Source organism: Danio aesculapii, chromosome 9 (assembly GCF_903798145.1).
Source record: "Danio aesculapii chromosome 9, fDanAes4.1, whole genome shotgun sequence".
In the NCBI taxonomy this organism is placed as follows: domain Eukaryota; kingdom Metazoa; phylum Chordata; class Actinopteri; order Cypriniformes; family Danionidae; genus Danio; species Danio aesculapii.
This window is the reverse complement of record NC_079443.1, coordinates 16,173,280-16,199,943: the sequence shown is the minus strand read 5'-3', so window position 1 is coordinate 16,199,943 and position 26,664 is coordinate 16,173,280. Positions and strand designations below refer to the sequence as shown.

Genomic DNA, 26,664 nt, shown 5'->3' with positions numbered 1-26,664 from the left:
AATGAGCAAACTCACTCGTTCTGATTCTCTGAAGCACACTTGCGATTAGCAGTTAGCACCTGTGTGATCTTGTGTACTGCTCTTCTCCCCTCTAACACAGCATAAGGAATAACAATTACTGTATGTACAGCTTATATAGAGAATAAACAGCATCATCAAACATTTTGGAACAATATTAAACTCTTAAACATTTATTAAGTTAACTCACGCTCAATCTCCACTCGCGTGCTCTGAATTCTCCTTCCTCACCGAGATTTCTCACATGCAGGAACAATGATCGGCTGAGCAGCAAATTAAGCCAGCATATAAACAAACTCACACCACCTGCATCTGCTACCTGCTCCCAAGTTAACACAAAATTGCGAACTTTCTCTCTTTAACAGTTGTATCCACTTTCTCTCTCCCTGTCTATAACTGCTTCACACTGCGCTCTCTGTATCTGACGTGCACCGCTTTTTTTCCGCGTTTGTGTGTACGTGAACTCTTAAAGGGGCAGCGTTTCAAAACAAACTAAACTAAATATGGTTGTATAACTGGGGAAATTAATTAAATTTCAAATGAATATTACCCCGGTTACACTCTCCCCTGCCAACTGTCAACGTCCTCGATGACTTCAAACCCCCTTAATCATCTACTTCTTGAAGTTTCTCAGATGTATACAGGAGTATACCTGCTAACACCTTGGACAGAATATCAGGGCTGAGGCTCACAGCATTGCAAACTGACTTTGGCAATTTATTTGGATTACTATGAACACCAGCAGTTGACCGCTGAGTTCTGCGTGGTGATGGACAAGGTGCATCAACATGAGTACTCTCTGTCTTAGGCTTTCTGGGAACTGGCACTGGTCTAGCACTCACCGTTTCTATCGGTGAACCAGTTCTTTCAGGGTTAGGCAGAGAAAGCTCTTCAATTGCGCTCACTTCATTAATCACTCGATCCTTACTTCTCTCCTGTGCTTCCTCCATCTCATCCATAGCACCACTATCTGGATCCAAGTCCAGATAACTCTGCACTGACTCCTCCCGTACTGGATTTGCTGAGCCACTTTCATGCAATCGGGTGTTCTCCACAACCACACACTCACTCGTCTTGCCGGGCCAACTCCCACTGGCTCCACAGTGTAGGTTGTTCCATGCACCTCGATCACCTTATAGGCTGTGGGTGCCCAGGCATCCTGTATCTTGTTCCGTCCCAGGGGACGATGCCGTAAGTACACATGTTGACCAACTGCAACTTCTGGACAGTATAACTCATTATGGCGCTTAGCAACTCGATCTGCTGCCTTCTTCTCAGCGTACTCGCGTGCACGTGTGTGAGCCTCCTGGAGTCGCTCTTTATGGACTGACAACCAGGCTGGTTCCTTCTCATTCATGGGTTCCTGACCCAACAAAGCATCCACTGGTAAATGCGGTTGTGTACCAAAGAGCATATAATGAGGGGAGAATCCGGTGGAGGAATGAGGAGTGACATTATAGGCGTACACTAGCTCAGGTAGGTACTCGGGCCACCTTCGTTTTTTGTCAGGCGGTAGGGAGCGTAAAAGATCATGCAAGGTTCGGTTGAACCTTTCACACTGTGCATTTCCCTGTGGGTGATGTGGTGTAGTGTGAGACTTCCTTACCCCATATAGCTTACAGAGCTCTGCAACAACAGCACTCTCAAAGTTCCTCCCTTGGTCTGAATGGAGACGCTGGGGAACACCATACTTGAGGAACCATTCTTTAAGTATGATCTTGGCTGTTGTATCTGCCTTCTGATCACGAGTAGGGAATGCCTGGCTGAACTTAGTGAATACATCGGTCACCACCAAGACATTCTCTCGCCCATCTGATGCAGGCTCCAGTGTGGTGAAATCCATCGCAACCACCTCCAATGGATGAGAAGCTAAGAATGGGGTCCAGGGTGCCTTTATTTTGGGCTGCGGCATTTTTGATAACACACACCGCTGGCACTTTTTCACCCACTGATCCACAGCATTATACATTCCAACCCAGTAACAGCGCTGCCTAAGCAGACCCAAAGTCCTTTCTACCCCCTGATGCCCCATGTTGTCATGGACACTTTGTAGGACCCGTTCAACCAGACAAGCTGGAAGCAGCAGCTGTTGACATTCCCCATTGAATACATCATCAATGATCCTGTACAGCAGTCCATCTTTCTCTTGTATTCTGTCCCACTGTTTTAACAATGCCAGAACTGATCGGGACAAGCTCACTCTCTCATTTTTTGTGGGTTTCCTTTTCTGGTTCCAGAAATGTCTAAACAAGCTAATAACGGGATCTGCCTTTTGGAACTGGTAAAGCTCATCCTTGGTATACCCAGGCAATGTTGGAGTGTTCTCCAGAAAGTGTTCACCCTCCATAGCTTCCTGTAGCTGCCCTGTTCCTTCCTCTCTAGATCCTGCCACTTGTTCTGCAATGCCGGCCTCCACTAAAGTTCCTACCCGAAGCTCACTGCAAACAGCCACACAGCCATCGTACTCTGAATCCTCAGTCACTACCTCCATACCTTCCATTCCTGGTCGACGAGATAGGGCATCCGCTGCATTGTTGCTCCGCCCAGGGCGGTACTGCACTTCAAAATCGAATATTGCCAACTGTGCGGCCCACCTCTGTTCAACAGCACCTAGCTTAGCTGTGTTGAGGTGGCAGAGGGGATTGTTATCTGTTAGTACCGTAAACTTGGAACCAAGCAGGTAACTCCTAAACTTTTCCACTACAGCCCATTTGAGTGCCAGGAGCTCCAGCTTCATACTACTGTAGTTCCTGTCATTCCGCTCTGCACCCCTCAACCTCCGGCTTGCATAGGCTATCACAGTCTTATGTCCCCTTTGCTGTTGGTATAGCACAGCACCTAATCCAAGGTTACTGGCGTCTGTCTCTAACACAAAAGGTATGGTAAAGTCTGCGTATCCCAATGTAGGAGCACAGGTAAGCTTCTCTTTGAGTTTCTCAAAGGCTTGTTGGCACTCCATGGTCCAGGAGTCTTTGAACGACTTGTTGGCCAGAGCAACACTTTTCTGGTGAACGCATGTGTTGACAATATCATGAAGCGGACCTGCAACTCTGGAGAAACCCTCAATAAAACGTCGATAGTAGCTGCAAAATCCTAAAAAGGATCGCAGCTCTTTTAGAGTGTTAGGGACTGGCCACTGGTTCACTGTACTCACTTTTTCCGGATCTGTGGACACTCCTTGAGCAGACACAACTTGCCCTAAGAACCTCACCTCAGATTGCAAAAAGTGGCATTTGTCCACCTTAATCTTAAGTCCTGCCTCCCTCAACCTCTGTAACACAGTCTCAAGTCGCACTAAGTGTTCCTCAAATGTACTTGAGTACACAAGCAAATCGTCCAAATAGACAAGTACCATTTGAAAGACCAGGTCACTCATTATGGTCTGCATGAGACGCTGGAATGTCGCTGGCGCATTACATAGGCCAAACGGCATACGCTGGTACTCATACAGGCCAAATGGTGTAATGAAAGCTGTTTTGTGGCGATCTTTCTCATGAACTGCAACCTGGTGATAGCCGCTCGCAAGGTCAATAGACGAGAACACCTGCGCCCTACCCAAAGCATCCAAACTTTCATCTATTCGTGGCAATGGGAACGCATCCCGTCTAGTTTTACAATTTAACTTCCGGTAGTCAACGCATAAACGAAGACTCCCGTCGGTCTTTCGAACTAACACCACTGGAGATGCAAACGAACTGGAGCTTTCTTGGATGATACGCTTTTTGAGCAATCCAGCTATATGGTCCTTCACTTCCTGAAACTGATTTGGGGGTATTCGCCGGTACGACTGTGAGACAGGGAATTCGTCATTTAAGGGGATCTCATGCTTCACTAGTTCAGTGTAACCTAGGTCTTCCTCAGTGACTGCAAATACATCTAAATACCTTCTGAGAAGTGACTTCAACTCTGCCTGTTGTGCCTGGGTACCACCAATCTGTACTCTTTCTAAGGGACACTGCAGATCTCCACTAACTCCCTTCATTGACCTCTGATTAACCATCACCTCCTCATGATCAACAGAAATTCGGTGGAATCTAACTTCACAGGAGCTACTCTCGACATGACCACCATGGCCTAGTACCCCTAGCTTCACTTTGGGTGGCAACCATGCGCCTTCAGGGGATAGATTTACTACCTGTATCGGGAATACCCGCTTTGCAGGTGATACCAAGGTAGGGATCAATACCAAACCACCTGGCAATGAAGACTGGCCTGGCTCAAACAAACATAAGTCTTTACTCTCAGGTAGTATTTTAGGTGTTCTGGCCTGAACTGTAGCCACAGAAGCTGCAGGTATATACAATTTATGTGCGCTGGCTACCCGGACCAAAGAGTTTGCTTCTACTGCGGCAGCTTCTTGTACTTTGTTGAGGGCAGCTCTCCACTCAGCATCCAAATTCCCCTTCAAAGCATTGTCAAACTCAGCTAAAATTAATTGTTTACAACGCTGTGCTATATTCATGCCAAGTATGCCTGGGGGCGCTGAGTCAATCTCCCCTTCCTTCTGGTCTCGTATCACTAAGAACCCACACCCAGGTAAAGTCAAACCCATAACCTGGATATCAAGTTCAATGTACCCCTGGTAGGGAAGAGGCAACCCGTTAGCGGCAGTAATCTTTAACCACTTGCTTGTGCAGTGCATATCTTTGTCTTCCCCGTGAAGATGTTCTTTAAAAAAGCTCTCCGTTAAAGTGCTCACATTACTGCCGGTGTCTAACAGGCACCGGATTGCAACTCCCCCAGTATGAATTTCCACTTCTGGGCACTTGCCCACTGCACGCTCCAGAAACTGCTCTTTTGTGAGGGTACCAGTCTTTGAGCCATCTGTGCCACCTCTCACTGCTCGGCTCTTCGCAATGGAGGTGCACCGTTTCCCGCAATCAGTGACTCAGACGTAGTAGGTACAGGGTTTTCCTGGGAGCGCTGCCCAGTGCATTGCCTGGCTATGTGCCCAACACCCTCACATCTCAAACAAATGGGTTGGCCACCCCGGGTGTATCTTGGCTTAAACTTGGGCTTATTCGATTTCTCAAGAGTTGAGTCAGACCTCTGAATTGTTAAATCACGCACAGCATTGGTAAGTTCCCCGATTGCTTTCCCTTGTTGTGTAATTACTTTAATTACATCTTGTAGGGCTAGTGTTAAGTCATTTGTTACAGTGGCTGTCACCTGTGCATTCTCAGCACTTTCTTTCACACTCACTAGATTTCTGTTTCGGGCTACATTTGTTGAACGAGGCCTCTCTTCTGAGCACCACAAAAGGGCCTCCTCACGGACTTCAAATAATGTAGCATCAGGTCGCTCTCTAACCACTTTACGGAGCTCCCTACGGAGTGCTAGATCCCTCACCCCCTCGATAAACTGGTCCCTTAGTGCCCGTTGCACATTTGGAACACCTTGTGGTGCTTGTTGCAGAGCAGCATTTAACATCAATGACAGTGCATGTGAAAAATCACGAAAATCCTCACCGTCTAATTGTTTGCGTGCATAAAATGTGTGCAATAACTGGGAGGTGCTACGCTTTTCCCTAAAAGCTGCCCTCAAATATGAGAACATGTCTTCAGCTGACTTATCCTCACCCCCCATGCACAACTTGACTTCATCGAGAGCTGAACCCTTTAAGTGCGAGAGGATAAAATCTACCTGATCCTCAGAGTTTAAACCCCTAACCCTGATTACCCTTTCCAGCTCCTCAATGAATTCATCAACATTCTGGCAGTCTTTACCTAGATCCCCACTAAAAGGTACAATCTGTTTTTCCCTTGGGATATACACATAGGATCTAGTATGGACATTGGTCATGTTAGATAGAGCTGACATGACTTGATCATGCCTACGTCCCAACTCCAGGATCTGGGACTGAAGCTGTGAAATGGGATTACCTCCTTCAGCGTCCATTCCTGGTGCTGCAGCACCTGCACCTTCAATGTCTTCTGCCATTGCGTCAGCATTGTCCATGTCCCTCTCAGCATCCATTACCTTGTATCAGAGTTTCAAAATGTCTTGACCAGCCCACAACAGTCAGATCGACGAACACTGTCCTTCTCAAAGTCCTTGCAGACAGCAGCCCTGGTGCTCTGGCCTCTTTATCCTGCAGCTACTTCTGTCAGAATGGCACTGCAGGTCCTTCCAGCACTCAGTCGCGTGTCACCACTACCGTTGTTTGCACTCTTTGATTTTTTAGTTTTTTATTTTTATTTTTAGTCCCAAACAAAACAGAATCCCACTTCTGACACCAAAATTAGATGTGGCCAATAACACCCTACTTTTATCAGGGAAATAACACAGCCAAAACATCTATAAGAAAAATGGATTCTTTTATTCTGGACTGAGCCCTCAAGGAGACACAGCATTAACTTACTTTGTTTGGGAGATAAGCAGCAAGCTTTAAAATAGGTCCAATCAATAAACAAAGTTGGCTTTATGGCAAAATAAAAATAGGTCAGCAACAGGAAAAATAAATGTATATATAACTATAAGATTAAATTCTTTGACAGTATTCAAAACATCCAGATCAAAATCCCCATGTGACTTAAATTAGTTCAAAACCACGTTAATAAACTATTTAATATGTGCACAACAACGGCAGTGGCTTATTTGTGCCTAATAAAACAAACAAAAAACAGTAAATGAGCAATCAGCACATTCCACTACATACAACACATTACACATATGATAATTCACATGAAAAGGCATTTTTTACATAAATTAATGTGTTCAGGACCCACACATAAGTTTACATTTTACACTGAGAACAAAACTTTCATGTCTTACGCATAATCACACTCCATGAAAATAAAATGAGCAAACTCACTCGTTCTGATTCTCTGAAGCACACTTGCGATTAGCAGTTAGCACCTGTGTGATCTTGTGTACTGCTCTTCTCCCCTCTAACACAGCATAAGGAATAACAATTACTGTATGTACAGCTTATATAGAGAATAAACAGCATCATCAAACATTTTGGAACAATATTAAACTCTTAAAACATTTATTAAGTTAACTCACGCTCAATCTCCACTCGCGTGCTCTGAATTCTCCTTCCTCACCGAGATTTCTCACATGCAGGAACAATGATCAGCTGAGCAGCAAATTAAGCCAGCATATAAACAAACTCACACCACCTGCATCTGCTACCTGCTCCCAAGTTAACACAAAATTGCGAACTTTCTCTCTTTAACAGTTGTATCCACTTTCTCTCTCCCTGTCTATAACTGCTTCACACTGCGCTCTCTGTATCTGACGTGCACCGCTTTTTTTCCGCGTTTGTGTGTACGTGAACTCTTAAAGGGGCAGCGTTTCAAAACAAACAAAACTAAATATGGTTGTATAACTGGGGAAATTAATTAAATTTCAAATGAATATTACCCCGGTTACACATATGTAATACACAATTGGAATTAGCAATTCAAGTCAGTTCAATTTGTATTCAGAATGTCTGCGTAGTGCTTTCCACAATTGTTCCATATTGTTTCACTTTTAGAACGACTAACAGCCATTTAATAACATAATGATAAGACGTTCACTACAATGAATTTTATGCATAGTCTGGCAACAGTATAATAAAGGATACCAATGTTCAATAAATAACGTTTATTAATAATACAAGCAATCAAGAACTGTTCTTCTGCAAAATAATATAGCTCATTAATCTGACGGCTGTTTGCAGTTGGCAAGCATTGTAGCAATTCTTCACGTTATAACATCTCCATCCAATTGGAGAACAATAGGGTTTATTAAAAGCTATATGGAGAATGATGGTGATGACTATAAGATTGTGTACATTTGTAATAATCTTTGGTTTTACCAATATGCAAAATATGGGTAGTGTAAAGGCCAGCTTGGCATTGGCTCTTTACTGACCTGGCATTTTGCCCAGGTTTACCCCTCTTTACAGTCCAGTATGCCTGGAAGGATCCCTGTGTGGCAGCTCATTTCTTCAGGCTCACTGTGAAGCATAACTCTTGGCTCTTTTACGCTATATGGGTGACAGGGGAAGCCTTAAAAGATGCTTTGACTGAAGAGTTCATACACTGCTGCAGAGGCACATGAAGAAAGCTTGCCCTGGCTCAGAAAGATTCTAATCTACTTTAGTCAGTCTTTGTTCAGCCCATGTCAAGATATTGCTATGCTGGTTCACAAACTAAATCAGCAAAACAGATTCAATTTCCCATCATCTAACTGCCCTCTTGATTATACGTCTGCTAATCACAGGCACTATCATACACCTGGTGCAATAAGGTGCGATTTGTTGCTATTTTCAGACCAGTGCAACAGTAATTTTTATGTTTGGCGCCACGTTTATATGTTTATATTCCAAATCCATTTGCGCTTTTTTGTGAATTCATGGGTGTTCTGGTCTATAAAGGAGGTGTGTTAAAGTGCATTGCTGGTACGTTGCTATTTTGGAGAACTAAAATAGACCATGTCCTTGACCAACTTAAAGAGCCTCTATTATGCATTAAAAAAGGTCATATTTTGGTTTTGATATGCATGCAAGGTCAAAAAGCACATTAACTATCTTATCATATGCATTTATTTTTACCTAATTATCCCAACGACTCCCAAATGATTTGTTCAGCGATTCATTTATTCCTGAACATGTCCTTGGTATAATGCTAATCTGTGCTGATTGGTCCTATGACCCAATCTATTGCAATTGGTCGACTGCGTTCAGCGTGAGACAGAGAAAAATGCCCAACACGACTTATCAACATTGTTGAAGTAGTCAGAGTGCAGAGTGTATGTGTGAGCACAATGCAGGAGTGCATTAAAGCAATGCAGTTAAACACCATAATATTGCTCTATTCTTAACCATGACACACATCCAGTATTGATCCACACAGTGGCAAAAGCTGAACCATTTTAAAACTTGACCACCGCACATGTGTAGGAACAGCTGACGATGGCCATAGCAATGACAAACTGCAGTGGATCGTGAGCTCACGCATTTAAATTCATAAACAAAGTGGCACCCACCGAATTTTCAACGTAGTTTTTAGATGCAATATGAGAATACAAACAGTTAACCTGAAACAGTACCATGTGGAGTAAGCCATGTGGAGCGGTTACAAGTAACAAAACACAATTAAAACATAAATTGCAAAGCAAGAGAAAACAAGGAGGCAGCCATTTTAATCGCACTTACTTACACTTGTGAAATGGAGGAAGGAGCTGATCCATGAACTGTACTGTAAAGGTCCTGTCAAGCTCTGTCAAAGCCCCATACATCAATTGTCTTTTCTGATCCTTTCTTTAACAAACGGCCACTGAATATTGCTGAGTTATTTTTGCAAAAAATAATCTTCAGCCACTGACTCTTCACAGTCTCATCTTTGTGTAGGGAAAGTATCACTAACTTCCCCTTACACTTCAGAGCACAGCGTCTTTGTGACATGGTTCAAACGGGATCTGCTAACAGTGTCTTCATTTTCTTTCTACAATGTTTGTGGGTGGGGCCAGGGGTTTAAATTTTCCCGGGTCTGTGTACACAACAGATGGGCAGGGCTTGAGTTCCGTATCGGCGTCACACCGACACGGCTAAAGACTTGTTACCCCCACGATTCATTTGATCCAATCTGAGTCGACTCTTTTATATAAGTATCAATAGTTTTAAACGCGGTGCATTTTTAGATTTAAGCCTTGGCTGAATATTTCATTTTACTTAGAGCTGTGTTACACACTGCATGGAAGGTCATTTTTAAAAACCCATAATAGTGGCTCTTAAAAGCTGGTCTAAAGTCCAGTGCATAGTGGATTATTTATGTGCCTGTACAGGTCCAAAAGGGTACACAACACTTAATTACAGGCACTATCCACCTTAAGATTGGCACACACTATGTGTTTTTAATAATAATCTTTAGGATTGTAATTTGTCAGACTGTACGAACATGATCACCATGTCACACTGTAAGATCTAAATTGTCATAATGCCAGGCTGAATGACAATCAAGACACGTCAAACACAGACAAACACACAAGACCCATCCGAAGTTTGACATCATCAATCCCCATGACATGTTCAGTAACTCACTTAATGAAATGAAACCTCAGAACAAATACAAACTATAAAGTTTTAATGATCTTTCAAATATAAGACTGGTGTCTGCATTAATATATAAACAGATAGAAAATATGTTCACAAAATTGAGAAAAACAAAACATTTATTTTTTTGATTCAGAATAAAATGGCTCCTGCTAGCAAAAGACAGTATTTAATATGAGTCTATTTAGGGGACTCAAGTTCATCTTTTAATTTTTGTGTGTTTTTCAGCTTTTTTCCCTTTGTCCAGGCAATCTTATACTGCCTCTATAATATTATATTAAGGTCTGGACTCTGTGGAGGCCATTTCAAGACTATTATGAATAGCTATACTATCATATAATTTTAAAATCAATAAAATTATCTAAAAATATGTTTCCTGTTTAGGTGAAGAGTGAGATAGTATAATATTATAATATAAATACATATAAATAATTATGCTATAATGACAAATCTAAAGGTGGCCAAAGACTTTTGCACAGTACTGTATTCACACTAGTAAATCTCTCTTTTGGGCTTAACAGGTCTATGTCACCTTCCATTAAAAATAATAACCAATGCATTAGGGTCATTCATAATCATTATTATCATTATTTTTGAACACATCTATAGTTATGCAGTGGCACAGAGTTAGACCTCTTTCTTTACTTCACACAGAAACAGCAACGTGTGCAGCATGACGTCACTTTGTTGCAGAGATGCTATTGGTTAAATGCCAGCAAAGTAGAGCACGGAATCAGCTTGAAGCGGAAAGCGTGAGTATGTCTGGGGTCTGGAGGTATAATAAAGTTGAAGATGACAACATTGCCATTGCCAACATTGTGAGATATGTAAACGGCATTGCAAGAGGTGGAAAGTAAAAGGCTTGATTTAACACAACAAACCTGATAAGACACTTCAAAAACAAACGTACTGTAGAACCTCAATTTATAATGCTGTCTCTCCACTATTTCACAGAGTGAGCTCTGCCACACCTTAATAAGATGATGTCTGACAAAGAACTTGTACTGTTATGACATATCCCATGTTTTGTTTACCACAAACATATGGAGTTTGTCCACCACAAACATATGGAGTTTGTCCACAGCTCCCATGTCTCTACTAACTATTTATGTATTATGGAAGTATCAGATTAGGTTTCGGTATCGGTAGAGGGTAAAAAAATCTGATCGGGACATCGTTACCAAAAGGCGAAAAAATACAGTACATATGAAAAATCAGTTACTGGAAGCAACATCATTTTACAATTTCATTGACATTACTAGATTTGGAGTTAACGAATGTCTTAAAATCATGAAGCTGATAAGTTCATGAAGCTGACATATTTAGACACTTAATTTCATACATGAAATACTTAACGTATTTTATGTAATGCACATTTTTTAAAGGTAAGAGTGCATTTGACAGTGCCTTCTTTACATGTAACTTTTATTGGTTTTGATATATGCTGAAAGTGTGCTGACAAACACGTCAGTGTTGTTGCGTTGCATGGCATGCATTTCAGCAGCATGCATACAGAATTGATCACATGCAAGTGATGCAAGGAGAAGTACGTTTGTGTGTGAGTATAATTTGGCTAAACCTGGTGGCAGGGCATAGAGTTCTTCATGTCTGCTTGTTCCAAAGCCAAAAGGGTCATTAAGGTTTTGTACAGATTAGAGAAAGTTCAATGCAGTCTCCATCCCTGATTGTTATCTTTTGCCTCGCATGGACAAGTGCATTGATAATATTGGCGCAGCTTGCTTTGCTAGTAAACTCAATTTGCTAAAAGGTAATTGGCAATTCTTGTTAACTCCTGAGCTCCCTGATATTTCCGCTTTTGTGTAACCCTGATACATTTTCATAATACAATTATGCAATTTGGCCTGTAAAATGCACCTGCCACATTACAAAATTCTGTACTCAGTACTAAAGTTTACTTCATACTAATGTAGATGATCTAGTATTCATCAGACTAAACATAAGTCCTTGTTGAAAACTGAGAAAGTATCTCTTGAAAAAAAAAAATGTCTCACTCTTATTGGGCAAATGTGAATGTTCAATTTCCCGATGATCAGTTATATTGGCAAACAAACGGGATGATAACGTGAGTTACCAGCATCTCCTACAAAATCTAAGTTACGCAGTTAGATACACATTTTTTTTCCACTCTTGCTAATTCTCTTAATCAGTTTTCCCTTCATGCATTTGAGAGCCTGGTCTGTTCTTCTTCAGGATGGTGAACATGGGATAGAATTCTTTATATTTGGCCAAGGGTGTTATTGAACACCATTGCACGTGTTATATTATTTTTGATTAGTTGTAGTCATTTTTGTGCTGAAGAATAAAAACTCTATGCAGACGAATAGAATTAGAGGGATATAAAGTTAGCATTAGCTCTACTGTAAATGATCTGAGTGTTATATCAGTCAGCAACCTAACTTTTGAAAATCATATCTCCCAGGTCACAAAAACCACCTTCTTTCATCTGAGAAATATTAATAAGTTACGAAATATGCTGTCCATCTCAGGTGCAGAAAAGCTAGTTCATGCTTTTCTGACTTCTAGGCTGGATTACTGTAATGCCGTGTTCGCTGGTTGCCCAGAATCCTCTATTAACAAACTTCAGCTAATACAAAAAAAACAACTGCCAGAGTTTTAACCAGGTCTAGAAAATATGATCATATCACCCTAATTTTATCCTCCTTACACTGGCTGTCTGTTAAGTTCCATATTAATTATAAAATATTGTGTCTTTTCTATCAAGCTTTAAATAATCTCGGTCTTATTTATCTAACCAACCTAACCATCTGGCTACAATCCAACCTGCTCTTAGAGATCTCAAATCTCAGGGCTTCTGGTAGTGCCTAGAATAGCAAAGTCAAGTAAAAAAGCTTGAGCCTTCTTATTTGTGGCTCTTAAACTCTGGAATAGCCTTCCTAAAAATGTCTCAGATACATTCTCTCAGTAAAAAAACTAGATTAAAGTCCTATCTTTTTAGTAAAGCATACACACAATGCATCACGTAACGGTAAGATGCATGAATGTTAACTCTATGCTTTACATGGTTGTTTAAATAACTGCTATTTTCATTTATAACATTTCCTTTTTGCATCTCGTTAAAATACACTATGAACAGCAGCTACGCTAATAATTTTCTTTATTCTCTATTTCCACCCGGGGATACGCATTCCGATGTCCCTAGAGACTATGCAGCACCATTGATGAGATCCAAGACCTGTGAAGAGATGATCCTAAGATATCCCTAATCTTGGACCAGGCAGTATCCTGAGCTGAGGCTGTGGTCGTCATGGAGGATTGGAGTGCATGAGACTAATTCCTGAAAGACCACCATGACAGACGAGTCCTTGCATTGATCGTTTGGGTCAGTCTGACCCCCCACCAGTGACCTACTCACACTGCAGCTTCTTCACGATGGACGTCCAGCTTCTCCACGCTCTGGCACCTAGACTGCAGCTCCACACAGGAAGTTTGTCCAGAATAATAATGGTCATGCCCAACAGAGCCTAGTTCCTCTCTAGGTTTTTTTTTCCCTTCACTTTGTCAATTGGTGAAGTATTTTTTCCTCGCCACTGTCATCGGGATCGTGACTTATGGAGCTGCGCTTTGGTGGATTTGCTCTTCAGTAATTGAACTTTCAGCAGTAAAACTTTAGCCACACTAAACTAAACTCAACAGAACTTCAACTCTGAAATCTGGACTTTACTAGAACTGTTAAGCTGCTTTGACACAATCTACAATTTGAAAAGCACTACATAAATAAACATGAATTGGACTGAATTGAAGACGTCATCACTTGCTGATAGGACACCTTGGGGATGAATAGAGACTGATGACTTATAAATAAGTTGTTGATGCAGTAAAGCAAGCAGCAGCAACTCACACCTCATGGAGGGAGATAAAAACACAGATTTAGGTGTGCAAACTGTACCTGAACTGTCTCGAGGCCTCAGGCCTTATGCATCTACGTAATAGAAAACTGTGTCTAGTGTAGGCTTTTCAGTCACGAGCTTGTGTGGTGCATACTGTCTAACAAAGAAACTGACAGATTAAAGGCTGATTTACTCAATGAGTCCTAATGTTCGATTATATGTGTCCAGTGAAAGGGATATCATCACAGCTTTGGCAGAAGCTCGCTTTGGGTGTGCACAACATCATTTCAATTGGCGGTGTGCACAACATAGTTTGTAACTTCACTGATGATGCAAGACTTAAAGCCGAGTCTGTCCAAGCTGGATGAATGTGCATCTTTTAACATTTTTAGGAATCCAAAACAACTGTCTTATGTTGAGAAAAATAACACATATATTTTGTGCACAGATTGCCCAAAGCTTTTTAAGTAAATTCTATGTTATTGAATGTAATGTTTTGCATTGAGCATGCAGTTAGCTTCAATATAGTAATTTTAAAGTAATATACAACCTATTCATTTTATATACAGTCAAGCCCTCAATTATTATGCTTGCAGCTCTGAGTCAATCTGCAGAGAATTGAGCTGCACAGCCAAGCAGAAATAAAATTCAGGCTTAATGTCGTAACAAACAATTAGAAGTGTTTGCCACTCATTATAAGTTTCGTTTGGTTGGTGAGAACAATGGGCACATAGGGTGTTTCACGAGTTCACACTTGCAATAGTTTCAGAATAAAGCGTATTTGGCGTACTGTCCGGGGAGAGGGCTCTGAGCTCGGGGAAGACACCCAAACTCGAGTTATTCCTCTTATCAGGAAACAGAGAGGAATTGGGATTCGAGCGAAGTATCTAGCCCGGCCCCAGAACGCTCCCCCCGGGATTGTAATGCTTAAGAGGTGAGGTGACGGGGTGGTGGAGGGATGCTAAAGTCGTAAGATGCTGCAGGTAAGACAGCTTTGGTATATATAGGGGTTTGGTCATGAACTGATTGGATAATAGAATAATTGGCAATGACGTATTTGATACTGAAACTTCTGCGCGTGCTCCTCCCGAAATTTGTTTATAAAACATCACTTAGTATGTCAAATACATCTGTGTTTTTGTGTATGTGTGTGTCTGCGTGTGTGTGTGTGTGTGTGAATAATATTTACTTTAGGCAGACATGATTACTGTTTGAATTATTTACTATTTCGCCACAACTAAGAAATTACTTAACCTAAATTACCTCTCTTTTATTCTTAAAAGCCCTTTAATTAATGTATCAAGCAGTATTTAAAAAGCATACAATTTCCCATTCCGTTGAACAAAACAAGACAGCTCAACCACAAATCAATTCTGTGTTTAAAAGATATCGTTTAGAGGTCAAACCAAGAATAAATCAGTAAAAATCTAATTGACGTAAAACAATAGTCTAAAAATAGACCGATTAGACAGACTTCACATACAACATGTAGTCATTCATTGCTGACTAGTCTATTTTTGGACTGTTGTTTTTGGACATCTATTAGATTTTCACTGACAGGCCAAAATCATCCTTGTTTCATACAAGATGTCTATGACTACGTTTACATGAACATCAGTAATCAAATTATTTGATTAAGGCCTTAACATGAGTTGCTTTTTGAATGTTCCTATTATAATACCTTTTTACATGTTATAATACATACATGATTAACATCATTGCGTCACCATGCTTTCTATGTAATTTTCAGTGTACAATTTTTAGACTTTAACTGCAGTTTGGCAGTTTTGCTTTCATTCAGGTTTTGAGTAGTTGCTGAATGCAAATGTAAACGTTAATAAAAACAAAAGATAAAATTATGTCAGATCCACTAAAAAATCTGAAACCACCTCCAGTAAGTTATGATGACATATTCACAACACAATTGTTTTTAAAAATCAAATTAGTTTTTTATAAATCAATCAAATGTACGTGTTGCCAAATGGCAACACTGCAATAGTGGAACGTGCAATAATGCAGTGGGTTAGCTAGCTAGCAAGGTCAGCTGTGATCTTTTAAGTTGTAACAATAACAACATGAATGCTAGTAATATAATGTTGATTAGTCATGTGTTAATTGCATTTGCATCATGCATACAATCTAGTTTTAATGGCAATACTATATTTGAATAGATATGAATAGGGAACAGAGCATTAGCGACATCCACCATGTTCTATGGTAAGGGAAAGAAAAGGACAGAACTGGCTCTTCCTGCAGATGAAAGTGAGAATGAGATGGGTTTAGTGGCCATGAGAATGATGCAGATTAGACATTTAGAGCAGTGATGGAGTTATCAAGTAAGTTAGCTCAGAGGCAGATAAGACAGGCGTAGTAAAGTATATATAATATACACAAACACTGTTAGCTAGTAGCTACATTATTCTGATGCATCTGGATATACTTGACTTGTTATGTATTTGTTATAATATTTACTGGAGAAAATATGTATATTTACTGTATGTTGTATACATGATAATACAATATTTTGATTGTTTTCAATAATATTCAGCTAAAAAAGAATGAAATAAATGAAAGCTGTTGGAATATGAGTTGTTGGAAAGTGTGTATAAGGTGTTATTTATAAGTTCTGTGTGGAGCTTATAATACTTCAACATCAATTAAATAATTTCGAACAACAAAATTATTAATTATAAGGAAAGTTCTAAATTTGAAATGTCTAAGTAAGATCCACTGTTGGACGTTGTTGCCATATGGCAACATATCATAAAGTACCTTTAAAAAATAAATGTTTCCTTTTTTTTCAGCCATTCAAGTCAAGCCATTTTAAGAAAAGAAAAAAAAGTACATTTTTTAAATAGATCTATCATAATGCGTGCTAGATATCTATCATAATACATTTTATTTGTCTAGGTCAGTCGGATTGATAAAGGTGTTTACATCAACCCAGGCTTGTTCTGAAAACATAGCCCTATATACATTTCTGGAGAGTGCCGAATATGTCCCAGAAGGTACAGTTTTTGTTTTCGCAAGGCTGCTGTGTACGCTTTTTGAGATCTCAAATATTCTCACGAGTGCCATTCGCACCTGCTTTTTTCTAGTAAATCCATCAGAGTCTGCTGTCGACTGACTGACTGACCAACCGACCGATGCCCTAGCCTGATGAACCCAACCGAAAGTGTTTTAAAAAGCACCGATTAATCAGCGCCCAACCACTTCCCTAAACCTAACCGACAGTGTTTTCAAAAGCAATCCAGAAAAAGAGAAAAGCCCTCTGATTTTTACCACATTTTCAGATTTTACCACATTAGTTTTTTGACCTGCTTTCTGGAACCATTCTTGTCCAGACTTGGACCCTGCGATCAATTCCACTCTGCGCCTTAAGTTTGCTGATATACGCTGCGAGCCACTGGACAAACTGGTAACAGCAGGAAAGCCGTCCATACGGAGGTAAGTGGTCAGCTGCTAGTGCAAAAAGGAACGGCATCATACCGCCCCGTAATGTTCATTTTGAAGACAAAATGCAGCCATACGTACTTCTAGTTACATAATTTGTGATCTCCAGAAATGTTTATAAGGCTTCGTTTTCAGAATGAGCCTATGTTGGTTTATATGAAGACTTTTCAGTTTTTGGATTTAGATGCATATGTAAACTCAACACATCTCATTCAACACATTAATTTAAGTGTATTTCTTTAAATAAAGGCACAATGTGTACTCTCTGTTTAGATTAGCCACTAGCATCTAGCTCCTACTAAGACGACCAGCTTTCAATAACAAAATATCCTACACAGACATTTCCTTACTGTGCAGTCATCTACAGAAAGCTAGAAAATCTTGCTTAAAAGTTGTTTAGCTGATTTATTAAAGGTTAAGACTTTCTTGTCAACCGAGGAAAAATGAGTTTCAAAAGGATTTGAGACATGACAGAATAAGCTATTTAGTTTAGTCACAATGTGCCACTCACTTGCAGCATAGCAGTGGAGTGAAACAACACTGTTTGGGTTGGTCTTGATGTGTTAGACATGCCACTGGTTATTTTTTCTGCAAAGGTGCCACTTTTTCAGTCTTGAAAATACTTAACACAAACACTAACATTAGCTATGTGGATAGAGTGGCACTGGCTCTGCTATACATGTGACAGGACGCATGCTGCTTTGAAGTGTAATAATACGGTCTTTTGCAGAAAAAGTTCTTACTGTTTTTAACCCTGCTGTACTCTAACACATGGCCATCCGATACCAAACCTACACAAATGGCACCAGCATGAACACAGATATTCCTTCTCTCCCGAAGGTCCGTAAGTCTCTCACATATATTTTTAGCCTACAAATTAGATACAGTATCCCAGAAATCATGGCGGGCAAGCGAGAGAACAAGCAAGAGGAAACAGCACCACTAGATGAGAGAGACACATGTAGTGATATAGTAAGTATTTAATGTGTTCGGTTACATGAATAGCATAGTAAAGATACAGTATCTCTTATAAGAAATCACAGCAGGGATCCATCCATCTTTCCTTCACATAAAAATGTTGTTCTGGAGCTGCTGTGAGGCTTTCCTGGGCTTCTGACCACATGCTGTAACATACCTGCTTGTTTGTCAGGAATTTGTTCTACCATTCAAAGTACTGTATTTAATTCCCCCACAATTTTGGTATCAACAGTTGGACATCAACAAACTATTTAAGGGGCCTTGCATTATGTAGGCCTTTACACTACCTGAAAAAAAAGTCTTGTTGCCTATCCCAGTTTTAGGAACAACAAATAATAATTTTATTATTTAAGAATAATAATAATAATAATAATAATAATAATAATTGATAATCATTTGGTATTGGTAGTCCCTTATATGAAAGACAAAGGCCTCTAGATTATGCTGATTTTACGAAAAAATATGATCATGCCTTGATTTTTTATTATTTCATTTTGACATTAAAGTGTGGCATTTCTTAGACAAAAGTCTTGTCACTTAACAGAAATAATGTACAGTATAGAATATAAAGTCATGGTGCACACTGTAAAAAGTAAAGGTGCTTCAAGTACTCTGTTGAGTACTCAAAGAACTTTAAAATGTATTTTAAGTGCCTCAAAGGTCTTTCTCTCAAAATGGGGTTCCTTGAGGAACCACTGACATTCTTTGCAGTGCTTGCAGGACCCTTTTGCAGTAACTTGGATCCTACAAGCACTTTTTTGTCAATACTGAGGTTCTGGAGTCACTGTTTCCTTACACTAAGACCTCGAAGCACTTTGAAAGTTATTGGAGGAACTCAATTTTCAAAAAAGAGTTACTGAAAGATCTATGAACTTATATGATGGTTCCTGGCGGATCTCTCCTCTAAAAGCTAGCACTTAAAGGAACTAAGAGATTTTTTTTGTCATAATTAAATAGACAATTGTGGAGACCAGAAAATGAGATGGATGTTCATTTACTTAATATTTACTTAGTTATTTGTGCTTTTAGAATGATATGAAATTTGGTGTTTGTTATTCTTTTTTGTGTGGCACTCACTGAACACAAGAATATCAATGATTAGAGTCTAAACTTGATTGCTGTTAGGAGGCTGACTGGGAAATTGTGAAAAAAATTGAAAATGTAAAAGTAATTTTGGAGGATAAAATACAAATGAGGGGAAAAAAAGAGACAAAAACATGCACAGGCTTGTACAATTATGAAAATGATAATTATTTTAGGGGACTAATTCCATTTTCTGTCACTTAACCTCATTAGATCCTTGAATTTTGACATTTAAACAATATTAATAACAACAACAACTGCTGCAATAATAATATTAACAATAATAATAATAAATATTAAGCTATTATTATTATTATTATTGTTATTTGTATAAAAATAGAATTATATAACACAGTTCTTCAAAAATCCACTCATGAAAAATATTTAAGATATTACTAAACTTAAGTATATAGGCTATGGGCTCTGGTTTATTAATAAAAAGTATTCCTCCAGTTTGTTTTGATAAACCAACAAAGATAATTTGCTAATGAATGCAGTATTTTGTACATTTTTATTTTTCTGAATTAAATGTTTTTTTCATCTGTTTCTTGGATTAATGGAATGGAATTAATTGTGTTGCCAAAAAGAAAAAAAAATTTACCGAAACTAACAAAATAATATAAACATGACGCGGACGCGCATCATCGTGCACGTGCATCGTGGACGCGCAGGTGCAGGTCGCAGGAGGCGTTTTCAAATAGCGATTTGTAACGGCTCCTTTCCTCAATTTCGTGACTGCTGTCATCTCTAACAGACGGAAGGTGAGTAAGTTGGCAAAATAAATATACAAATTAGATACGATTTGCACACAAATATCTACACTTACACGCATCATAATGTCGTGTAACCTGTTTTAGGAACGTCTCGCGAAGCGATTGCTGTTTGCGATAATAACAATCGGCTGGATATACATAATCGCTCAAATTACACGTCTACCTCACACAAACATAAATAATTTGATGTAAAATATTGATTTATGTCGAAATATTTTATTGTCATTGAACACGAAGCTTCCATGAAAGCCATTGCAAGCGACCGTTAATTTCAAATTAAACAGATAACGTTATACATTCGTACTGCTTATTGGACAGCTTTTTTTTCCACAAATATATTTATTTACTTATTTATTGTCTTCCCTTACATATACAGTGTGTAGCAAGTGTCTTGAGCAGGGTTGCTTATATTATTTTATAGCCGCGATGCTATCTAATATTCTTTCCTCATATTATTTGTGAGTAATATTACGCATTTGTTATTATTTGCGTTTCTTAAACAGTTACCTGTGTGACAAATTGTGTCTAAGTTATGTACTTCAATACATTTTTATTCATTCACACAAATAATGTACATAAAGCCTGCTTTTTTCCTTCTCAGAACATCCACATAAACCCTGAAATTGTTCAGTATTCTCCCCACAGCCGTTTGAGTCACCTCAAATGTAAGTATTTTTTTAAGTAACTAACTGAATTGGAAATAAATGTAAAAATACTTCATTTAACAAACAATATTTGATAATCATTATCCAGCTGGGTAACACTGAACTAATGACATTAAACTTTTAACCTTTTGAGTGTCTAATATCACTCACTTATTTTCTCATTTGCTTGTTTCTGATGTATCCATATTAGGTGTAAATCATTGTGACAGATATAGACTAGAAATGTTAAGTTTGCTGTATCAAATCCAGGTAGGAGAGGGCCAGATTGAAACGGTCCGACGCACTTCACTTGCAATGCAGATCATCATTTCTGGACAGCTTTCTACTTACTGCTGTGGACATGAAAGGTTCAGCAGACTTTTTGCTCTGAATGAATGGCTATTAACATGGTGTGAAGAACAAAATCTGCTCTTTATTAACAATTGGAATCTTTTCTAGGATCGTCCTAGGCTTGCCCATGCTGATGGGCTGCACCACAGCAGTACTGGAGCTGAATTCCTGTTAGAAAACATCTTCAGGATGCTTTGACGAGTGAGTGTCCCACTTTAATCAGTAATGCATATCTGGCTAACTCCATAGAAACTGTCTGTTCCTCGTATGATTAGATCAAGAATTAAATTTACTATGTGTTCTAGAACAAAAATCTATTAAAAATCAAACCAGAAAAATGGCAAATAAGTGAAAATACTTTTTTTTTTTTTTTAACGTTCGGTCTTCTAAACGTCAGGCCACTTGCACCTAAAGCACGTATTGTAAATGAACAGACAACAATCCTAATGCACTAATAATCCTAATCTTAATGTCTTACTGAAACCTGGCTTAAACAAAATTACTACAGTATGTTAGTTTTGAACTTGAATTTAATTAAATTATATTTATTATTAGATAATGCAACATAATGCAATGCAATTTAATGTAATACATTTAAAATAATAGTTGTTCAATTAAAATGATATTTATAAAGTGTCCACCAAATTATATTTTTTTTTTTACAGAGTAGTGAGTTAGTTAATACCACCTCACAAATAAACATGGTTTAAAGTAAATTAAAATTTTGTCATCATTTACCCACCTCTAATATGTTCCAAACCTGTTTGATTTTCTTTCTTTGAGCGCAAAACATTATATTTTGATTAAAGCTGAACATTTTTAACCTTTAAAAATAAATTATAACCAGTATAACAAAAGTATGGATTGTGGTTATAGGTTTTCTGTTTTCAGTTCAACAGATGAAAGAAACTTAAACAGGATTGAAACATGTGAAGGTTGAGTAAATGATGACAGAATTAATTTTTTGGGTGAACTGTCCCTTTAAAGTGGAAGTGAAGCACTCAGTCAAGTTTACATTCATTTGTAAATTGATTTCCAGTTTAGTGAAAATATAATAAACAAACTCGATGAATGTAACCATTATTGAAGAAAAGAGCATGTTTTACAATAGTTTATATTTTTAGAGCTAGGGTGCAGCTATTTTGGAATATCACTGTCTGACGTCACGAGGTTGGTTCCGTTCCCTCAGCTGAACAGATACAGTGGAAGTAATGGACTGAACACAGAGACTGGAAAGCCTAATTTGACACAATGCGTGAAGTTTTGGATGTGCATCACAGAGCTAGTGCAAATACAAGCATTACATTTACAGTTAAAGTCAGAATTATTAGCCCCACTTTGATTTTTTTTTTCTTTTTTAAAATATTTCCCAAATGATGTTTAGCAGAGGAAGGAAATTTTCACAGTATGTCTGATAATATTTTTTCTTCGGGAGAAAGTCTTATTTGTTTTATTTCAGCTAGAATAAAAGCTGTTTTTAATTTTTTTAAAGCCATTTTAAGGTCAAAATTATTAGCCCTTTTAAGTTATATTTTTTTGATAGTCTACAGAACAAACCATCGTTATACAATAACTTGCCTAATTACCCTAACCTACCAAATTAATCCGGTTAAGCCTTTAAATGTCACTTTAAGCTGAATACTTGTGTTATGTAAAATATCTAGTAAAATATTATTTACTCTCATCATGGCAAAGATAAAATAAAACAGTTATTAGAAATGCGTTATTAAAACTATTATGTTTAGAAATGTGTTAAAAAATTTGGAAATTAGGAAAAAAAAAAAAAAGGGTGCTAATAATTCAATGGGGCTAATAATTCTGACTTGAACTATATGTCCGAAACATAAAAATACATTTATAAATTTTTTAATTTTTTGTCTTTTATTACAGATCGTTTGATGTGCTTTGGTCCACTCTCTGTATTACGATGCCTGACTGCCCTCAATGTCTTTAACAAGATCTGGTACCTGACGTAATGGAGGCGGGTACTTTCACTTTTCACTATATAGCCCCTCACTTCTGTTCATGTTCAAACCAAACTAAGATCGGTGCCGTTTTTCAATTCACAGGTTTTTTCGTGCTTCATATTCAATGTTGAAAGATTATTGTAATCGTTGCATTAGTCTGAATGTAAATCACCGTGCCAGGCAGCGCTGCACCAGTGTGAGAGAGTAGACCAAAGCACATCAAATGAACAGTATTTAAAAAAAAAAAGAAAAGTAGTAAACATATTAAAAAAATTATATTTTAGATACAAGTCTGTTCCTTGTATTTGTACCAGCTCTGCGATGCATGTCCACAACTTCACGCATTGTGTTAAATTAGGCTTTTCAGTCTTCATGTTCAGTCCATTACTTCCACGATATCAGTTCAGTTGAGGGAACGGAACCAACCCTGTGGCGTCAGACACAGCGACATTCCAAAATAGCTGGACCCTAGCTCTAAAAACTACAGTAAAACATGCCATTTTCTTCTAAATGGTTACATTAATCGAGTTTGTAATATATATTTTCATTAAAGTAGAAAACAATTCGCTAAATAATGTAAACTTTGACAGACTGCTTTACTTTCATTTACATATTTTAAAAAAACAAGACCAACTTTATATTAAGGCACCTTAACTACAGTACTTAAAGTTAAACTAATAATATGGTACAATGCACTTACTAAGTACTGTATATACATGTTTTTACATTGTATTATTGTAAAAGCTTATTGTTGAGCCCTGAAATATTAATTTCTGTATTTCAAAGGCCACTTAAATTTAGTCCAAAAACAATATTTGACCTTCATGCATAATTGATTTGAATTTTTAACTCATATAATTTTCTCTTTATTTAATGTGTTTTTAATCAACTAATGGTTAATTTAAAAAAGCTAATAACTACAACCTGAATAAAATAACAATATTGCAAATGCAGTACACTCAAAGTTATAGTGCATTATTTGTGTGAATGAGTGGGAAAATATGTGGGGTGCACTAAGGAGGGAGTGGTTTCACACAGCTTTTGTGTTGTCTTATTTCTGCTTGTGCTCAGATATTTCAGAGGTTTACATTCTATGGATTTTGCCTTTATTGATGTATATGGGCACTCTGCAAGCAGTAAAAAAAAAATCCTTTTATATAAATTGAGACAATTCCTAATTTTATTGATGTTTCCTTTTGTTATTCAGAAATGTTCTGCATACCTTTCGTGAATGTCTTGATAAGTTAAAAAAAATGGCTCTGGGAATATTGTGAATTTTTGTTTTCATAACTTCTCAGATTAACTACTTTTTAATTTACTTTTATAGGGACACCCCCAATGTGAAGCAGTGGACAACTGAAGATGTTGCTGGCTGTTATTGCTAGACATTATTTAAATTTGATTGTGTGCATTAAAATGTATATTACATTATTAATCATATTATGTGAATGTAATTGTGATGTATATTGATTAATAAAAGTAATTATTTATGAAAAATGTGACTGTATTTTTTAAAATCTATATAGATAGATAGATACATAGATAGATAGATAGATAGATAGATAGATAGATAGATAGATGTCTATTGAATTTGTGATTAAACATGTTTGCACAAACCATAAATTAAGAGAGATAGGAAAAACAAGCATTAAAAAAATAAAATGGGGCTTCAAAGCACTCAAGGTGGTTCCTGGTCATTCTTAATAAGAGGGTTCATCAGAGAACTGCTCCTTTTGAAATGGTGCCTAGAGGTTCTTTAAAGGGTTCCGCCAGCGAGGCAATGTGAAGAACCCCAAAAAGTGCCTCCATGAACCTTTCATTTTTACAGTGTTAATAAGAGGGTTCCTCCAGGAACCCTTGAAGTTCCTCAAAAAACTGCCCTTTTTTGAAATGGTGCCTAGAGGTTCTTTAGAGGGTTCCGCCGGTGTGGCAATGTGAAAAACCCCAAAAAGTGCCTCCAGGAACCTTTAATTTTTACAGTGCAGTGGAAAAATAATTAATATTGTGTATGTCCCATGAGCATGGACGACTGTATCCATACATCTTTGCAATGACTCAAAATTGTATTAATAAAGTCATCTGGAATGGCTAAGAAAGCATTCTAGCAGGACTCCCAGAGTTCATCAAGATTCTTTGGATTCATCTTTAATCCCTCCTCCCTCATCTTACCCCAGAAATGCTCAATAATGTTTATATCTGGTGACTGGGCTGGCCAATCCTAGAGCACCTTGACCTACTTTGCTTTCAGGAACTTTGATGTGGGGGCTGAAGTATGAGAAGGAGCACTATCCTGCTAAAGAATTTGCCCTCTCCTGTGGTTTGTAATGAAGTGGGCTGCAGGAATGTCTTGACACCTCAGGCTGTTGATGTTGCAATCCATCTCTCAACCAACCCCATACTGAATGTAACCCCAAACCATAATTTTTTCCTTCAAGTTCATGGAAAGTTAGGGAAATAATATTATTATTAATTTTTTAAAACTAAAAAATAATAATAATAATAATTAAAAACTTATAAAAAAATTGTGCAACAAAATAAATCAGGGATGTAATTCTTAAGGATTTCCGTATTTTCCGAGCTCAGTGGTGCGACCCCCAGTGATTTGCGCAAATCCAAAGTTTTTTTTATTTTTTAAGGGGGGCAAAATATCAATAATTCATCATGACTCATTCGCTATTAGTATGACTAGCGTTACTATGGCGAAGGCTTAAACAGAGCAGTGCTCATAATATCGAGCAGAAAAAAAGAAATAAGACAGCTGTGAAACATAACCTGCTTTGAATTTTTGTAGGAAACACAGTTTAGGTCTGTTTAGGGTAAGAGGTGTGTGAGTTATTGTCGTTGGTCACTGAATGTGTCAGGAATATCAAAACAAAACCAACTTTACACCGCTCCTTTAGCGCTCCTCACACAGCCTAATCCACACTGGCATTTCTCCTCTTGGGTTTTTGGTTTTGAAAAGGGAAAAAAATGCACCACCCTGTCCAAACTTTTAGGATACCGTGTGTCAGATTAGCACAATTCATCTGCACAATGCTTTGGCCTGTTTCCCTCGCTCGAAAGCTTGACAGAGCCCCTGCGCGTAGCTATGGTTGCTAAGCCACGATTGGTGGGTGGCGGTTTTTGGGTGTCTTAGTGAAGGGTCAATTACTCTGGTCTAGAACCGCCACTGGCTCTATGTACGTTATAAATAAAGCCAGGATGCACATTTGTTATTATCCTCAGCAAATCATCTGTTCTTGTGTCATTTATTACAGCCGGGCACTTTAGATGTATTACCTGAAAGTTTAGATGGTAGGCCATTACAAATTAAAAATATATATATTTTATAATTAATTAAAACTATTAAAACGCAGTCACTACGCTGAAGGAAAGGGAAAGTGAAAGTGATAAACTCTTTCTAGAGATGTATGATATTTTTTCAGGGTGAAAATTATTAGTAATAAAATTATTATTAAAGTACTCAATTCATCTGGACTTAAT

The 26,664-nt window shown here is 38.2% G+C and overlaps 1 long non-coding RNA gene across 1 annotated transcript; it reads left to right on the top strand.

Annotated features, from left to right (window-relative positions):
- Positions 1 to 21,139: 21,139 nt before the first annotated feature.
- Positions 21,140 to 24,591, top strand: LOC130234430 (uncharacterized). The gene is made up of 3 exons (XR_008838309.1): positions 21,140 to 21,231; positions 21,323 to 21,415; positions 24,509 to 24,591. It is a non-coding gene; the product is annotated as an uncharacterized LOC130234430 (long non-coding RNA).
- Positions 24,592 to 26,664: the final 2,073 nt, after the last annotated feature.